Source organism: Brachyhypopomus gauderio, unplaced genomic scaffold (assembly GCF_052324685.1).
Source record: "Brachyhypopomus gauderio isolate BG-103 unplaced genomic scaffold, BGAUD_0.2 sc40, whole genome shotgun sequence".
NCBI classification, from domain to species: Eukaryota; Metazoa; Chordata; class Actinopteri; order Gymnotiformes; family Hypopomidae; genus Brachyhypopomus; species Brachyhypopomus gauderio.
The window spans coordinates 1,339,490-1,345,489 of record NW_027506868.1 but is presented as its reverse complement, the minus strand read 5'-3'; positions in this window follow the sequence as shown (position 1 = coordinate 1,345,489).

Genomic DNA, 6,000 nt, shown 5'->3' with positions numbered 1-6,000 from the left:
TGCCTGTAAGGTCTTTCGGTCGGTGTTGTGTTGAATTCGTTTATCCGCACATAAAGACGCTACAGATTGCGATTTATGTTTCTATGCATAAATAAGAGCTAGACTTTAATTATCCATCACAACAAACGGCACGGAATTATCTATGTCCAAAGCCACACTGGATCAAGGGTGTTAATTATTTTAAATAAAATACACACTGGCTATACGAAGTTCACCTCTGACCACGACTTTGCAGTACTACTGCAGTATTATGTCTAAATATCTAGTTAGGACAAAACTAGAGTGCTCAATGAACTAAGTTAAAATCACTGTAACTCCGAACGTGTGCAAACGAGGGGCGGAATTTGGCACAACACGTTCGTTTGGAAAAAAATTCTCCGTCGTGCCTGCTGCTTGCATGAGTTAAATGAAAATGAGCACTTTCTTCTTTGACTTACAACTTTGTCCTACCACCTGATTAACTTTCTGTTCCACCCCTGACGGGTGAAGGAACATCTGCAGAAAAGCCACACCTCATTATAAGTCGCATGGTTCAAAGCGAGAGGGAATAAGTAGTGGTTTATAATCTGGAAAATACGGGTAGCAGAGGTGGGGACTCGAGTCACATGACTTGGACTCGAGTCAGACTCGAGTCATTAATATTAAGACTTTTGACTTGACTTGAAAAAATATTCAGAGACTTAGACTTGACTTGGACTTTTACACCAATAACTTGGGACTTGAATTGGACTTGAACCTGTTTACTTGCAAAGACTTGATTTTTTTTACCCCAAATCTAAATTTTAAAACACATATTATTATTTATAAAGTGCGCCCCATTAATTTCATTTCCGTCCTTCTGACGCAGATTCTGTGACCGTCGAGTTTTGTGACCACAGGGGGCACTATTTCAGTTTCTGTTCAGAGGCACAAACGCTTTACGAATGTTACGTAAACTACGCTGATGCATTTTCTTTACTCGTTTTGTTGGTGTCCACGAGCCAAAATATGACAGATGTTTATATTTACATTTTATCGTTTCTTAATTACATAAATGTACTTAAACAAGATTTACCATCCCCTCACCATTGCAGTCAACAAGGAAATCATGAATGGGATGTACAGGTGAGCCTTTTTAACTGGGGTCACCAATTCTGACGGCAGCCATCAGAATGTGTGACCCCACTGAATCTCCAGGTAACAATAGTACACCGTGACCCCACAATAACAGAAAACAATGAAAAAATAACCCTAACCTTTTATTAGTCTATATTTAAACATTTAATCCAAATGTTTAGAATAACCATTCGTAATGACAGCATCTTGCTTACGATGAAGCTTGCTATTTTCGTGTAAAATGATGTAACGAAACATTCTTGTTTAAGTACATTTATGTAATTAAGAGAAGATAAAATGTAAATGATCTGTCATCTTTTGGCTGGCGGACACCAACAAAACGAGTAAAGAAACGCATCAGCGTAGCATTCGTAAAGTGTTGGTGCCTGAAAAAAAAAAAAAAGACTCGAAAGGACTTGAAATTCCAAGTTTCAGACTTGGGACTTGACTTGACAGTTGCCTGTCTTGACTCGAGACTTGACTTGAGTTGAGTTGACTGTCTTTGCTTGAGACTTGACTCGGGACTTGAGGATAAAGACTTGGACTTACTTGAGACTTGCAAAACACTGACTTGGTCCCACCTCTGACGGGTAGCAATTGCGGTGGCAGGTCGAGGTCGCGTTCCGCTCTTCAGCGCTGTTTGCAGGGTTCATCCACCTTTACAAGGTGGAATTCAAGCACATGCACGACACTTTCAAGGTCCGTTTTCAATATTGTCCAGCACCTTCAGCTTAATTAAGTTAAGCACGTAGTCGTCTGTAACTGCACCAGCCTCAATTTGTCCAATTAGACTGTTTATTTCCTCTTTTATTCTGTCGTGAAAAGACATTTCTGCTGCTTTCAAGTCCAACTATGAGCGATTGCTTCTGACTGGAGTCTAAGCCCCGCCCCAAATTCAGGCGAGCGTTCCTATTGGACAGTGATTAGATTTCATTCTGGCACAAACACAGCTTCGCAGAGACACACAGTGGAATACATTGACGTTCAGTCGATTGCATTTCAAGGTGGCTTCTGGCACGAATTCAGCGTTTCTTTCTTTAAATACAAATCCACACACACTGGAGCTTTTACTTTTCATTGTGGCATGTTTTCATCACATCAGTGTTTAAATCAATCTCGTGATCATTACATTTAAAGGAGACATTTAAGTCAGAAATACCGTACGGTGAAAAGCAATACCTCGGTGCTGTGATTACATTTCGAGCTGTATTATATTCAATTCTGGCACAAATTCAGCGTTTTGGTTTTGAATGGTAATTCTTGTGTATTGTTTTTCAATAAAGAGATAAAGTGCATGAAAATGTAATGTAATAGTGCTTTTGCATTTCATTGTGACACGTATTCTGCATGTTTGTATGGAAAAGCAATGCATTTTGTGGATTGCATTTCCATTTTTGCCTAGTAGTGATTACATTTCGAATAGGCACGGAATCATCTCCATATGTACTATTTTGTTAGTGCTGTTAAAAATGTAGGAGAAATACGAACTTTAATCAGCGTTTGGTAACTGCACGTAGCTAGCTTAGCTCAGCAACGCGGCACTCCAGTGAACCTGAGAGGGTAGCCCAGTTCGATTCTACAGGACAAAGGTTCATGTTAAAGATGGAGTTATAGTTTTGCTGTTAAACTCGAACATATGAGTGTTTCTCTGTTTTTTTCCTCTTTTAAAAATCTTAGCTAAAGTGTATTTTATTTTGATAATGTTGGCTAAAACGTGTATGACTGATCGATGTGTTTTCCATTTCATTGAGTATGTATAATGCCGAATGCAATGAATCTTGCATTGATGTGTAATATCTGCATTGTTCATAAAATGGTGCAGCCGTGAGCGGAGGTTCACGTGTCCTGTGTCTGTTTTAACACATTCTTTATCATCCCCTCTCTCAGGGGCATAACACTTGCACTTAGCCTGGCTCAGTGAGGGACCATTATGAGGCCTCCATGACTGAACATCCTCTCTACTGATGCACTGGTGTTAAAAATAGAATGTTATAAGTAACACACTAACTGTGAAGCTAAGCTTGTTTGTAGCAGATGCTAATCACCTTTCAGCCAGTGACCAACCTTTCTGGGTGGGTTTTCAGGTAGCAAATAAAATTAGATGTGGTGGAACCAGCGGCCTGTATTTTTATGCCACACACGCTGCAGTTTGCTGCTCTTATATTTGCTACTTCTGCAAAGTTTTTGTACCCAAAACGTATTATGAATGGTGGAACAGAAGCGAGCGGCCTCACCGGTGCCGCCATGATCGCAATGGTTTGCGGTGCATGCATTTGTGTCACATAAAGCTAGGTACTTGACACGTTGCAACCAGCGTGAGGGTCCGCGCGCCAAAAATGTTACATCAGCGGGAAGTGAAAAGCAGGATGACTTTTGAATGCAAGTCTAAGTTGAGTCTGAAGTCACTGTATATGCCTTAAGTGCGACTCAAGTTCGAGTCCCAAACTGGAGTCCCCATCTCTGGTTGGAACTAATAAAAGGCAAGCACCCTGTGAACTTAGTGGACGTGGGGGTTCATAATAGGAATTGAGTTCCTGGAGGTACTCAGGAGCAAGCCCGTGCAGTGCTTTATAAGTCAATAAAAGAATTTTAAAATCATTGTGGAATTTAACTGGGAGTCAAAGCAGGGCTGATAGGACTGGTCTGATATGATCAAATTTTCTAGTTCTAGTTAGAACTCTGGCTGCGGCATTTTGAACTATTTGAAGTTTATTTAGATTCCTATTTGAGCATCCTGACAGTAGTGAGTTACAGTAGTCTAATCTGGAGCTAACAAAGGCGTGTACCAATGTTTCTGCATCATGCTGTGATAATGCATTTCTTAGCTTGGCAATGTTGCAGAGATGTAGAAAAGCTATCCCAGTAGTATTATCTATATATTTATCAAATGATAGGTCAGAGTCAAGTATGACACCTTGATTTTTGGCTACTGTGCCAGGTGTAATGGGGTAGACTGCAATCTGGAATTTTCTGCCTTAGGGAGGAGAACTTCTATTTTATCCTCAAAAAGTTGGAGGAAGTTTAGAGACATCCAGCATTTAACATCTCTTACACTCAGTTTAGGAAAAATTGAGGCCTGTGTCATCAGGTTTGGCTGATATGTAAAGTTGAGTGTCATCTACATAGCAGTGCAAATTGACACCATGTTTGTTAATAACCCTGCCCAATGGTAACATATATAATGTAAATAATAGTGGTCCTAAAATGGAGCCTTGCAGTACCCCATATTTTACTTTTGTATGTTTGGGTGGTATATTATTGAGCTCTACAAACTGATAGCGATAGTTAAGTAAAAGTAAAACCATGAAAGGGCTGTGCCTGAGATTCCAACCCAGCATTTTAACCCTTCTAGCAAGATCCTGTGATCTATTGTGTCAAAAGCTGCACTAAGATCAAGAAGCACTAACAGAGATACATAGCCTTGATCTGAGGCAAAGAGGAGATCATTTGTTACTTTGACTACTGCTGTTTCAGTACTGTGATGGGTCCACAGTACTGGAACTAAATCCAGTTAGAAGATGTTCAGTTACAACTGGTAATACCTCTTTTAATAAAGCATCAAGCTTTTCTGCCAATGTAAAATTTAAATCAATCGTGACCAAACCAGAGGACATATCAGTTGGACTGCTAATAAAAGGTTTTATTTTGTCTAATATTCTCTATTTTATTATCAAAGAAATCTATAATTACATTACTAGTGAGGTTCACTGAAATCTGAGGTTCTGAGCCTGCTTGATTTTTTGTAAGTTTAGAAATAGTATTTAAAAGAAATCTAGGATTGTTTTTATTATTCTCAATCAGTGAGGCTAAGTATGCTGAGCGTGCTTTAGTGAATGCCCTTTTGTATTCAATAATGCTATCCTTCCAGGCACAGTGGAATACTTCCAGCTTAGTAGATCACCATTTCCGCTCTAACTTGCATGCTATTTTGTTTTAAGTTTCGAGTTTGGTCAGTGTACCATGGGGTGAGCTTTTTAGATCTAGTCTTTTTATATTTGAGTGGAGCTACTATATCTAGAGCTGATCTGCAGGTATTCTCTATGCAGTTGGTTAGACTATCTAACTCCTCTGGATTGGATGGCGAGTAGGCTAAAGCAGTTAAATCAGGCAGGGTTTCAATAAACTGTGTTGCTGTTGATGAATTTATCAAGCACTTTATACACTGCCGAGGAGACGAGCGGTTATTTAGGATAAGATGAAGCTCAAATTGGACTAAATAGTGGTCAGAGATTGCTGCAGTTTGTGGGAGTATATTTAAATTATCTATGTTGATACCCAGTGTTAAAATTAAATCTAGGGTATGATTTTGATAATGTGTAGGTCCTACTACATTTTGAATAATGCAGACAGAGTTCAATATTGAAGTAAAAGCCCTTGTCAGTGGATCCTCCACATTATCAAAATGTATGTTAAAGTCTCCTACCATTATTATTGTCACTACATACTGCTAAATTTGCTGCAAAATCAGTGAAATCGTTTAAGAAATTTGAGTAAGGCCCTGGAGGTCTGTCTGTGTTATGCAGGGACACACGGACGCGCATACACCGCATAGGGTTGTAAGAAACCCAAACGCCAAAACCACAAAAACAAAACAAAAAACCGAGACCACCGCCAAAACGCTCGCGGGAAAAGATACAAAGAAAAATGTCTTCGTGAAGGAAGCACGAAGGAAAATCACCAACAGAAGAAAAACAAAATAAAGACGCAGAATAAACTCAACGCAAGTTAAGTAGCCTATGAAAACGCAGAGTGCAAACAAAAGAAACGTGGAAGTGATCAACACGATGAAAGTAACCAAAACAAAAGGAAATGTAAAAACCATGAAACCAAAAGAAACGCGGAATAAGTCAATGCCAAGTAGGATTTATAAAAGGGAAACCAAAACCACCGGGGGAAGAACCGGCT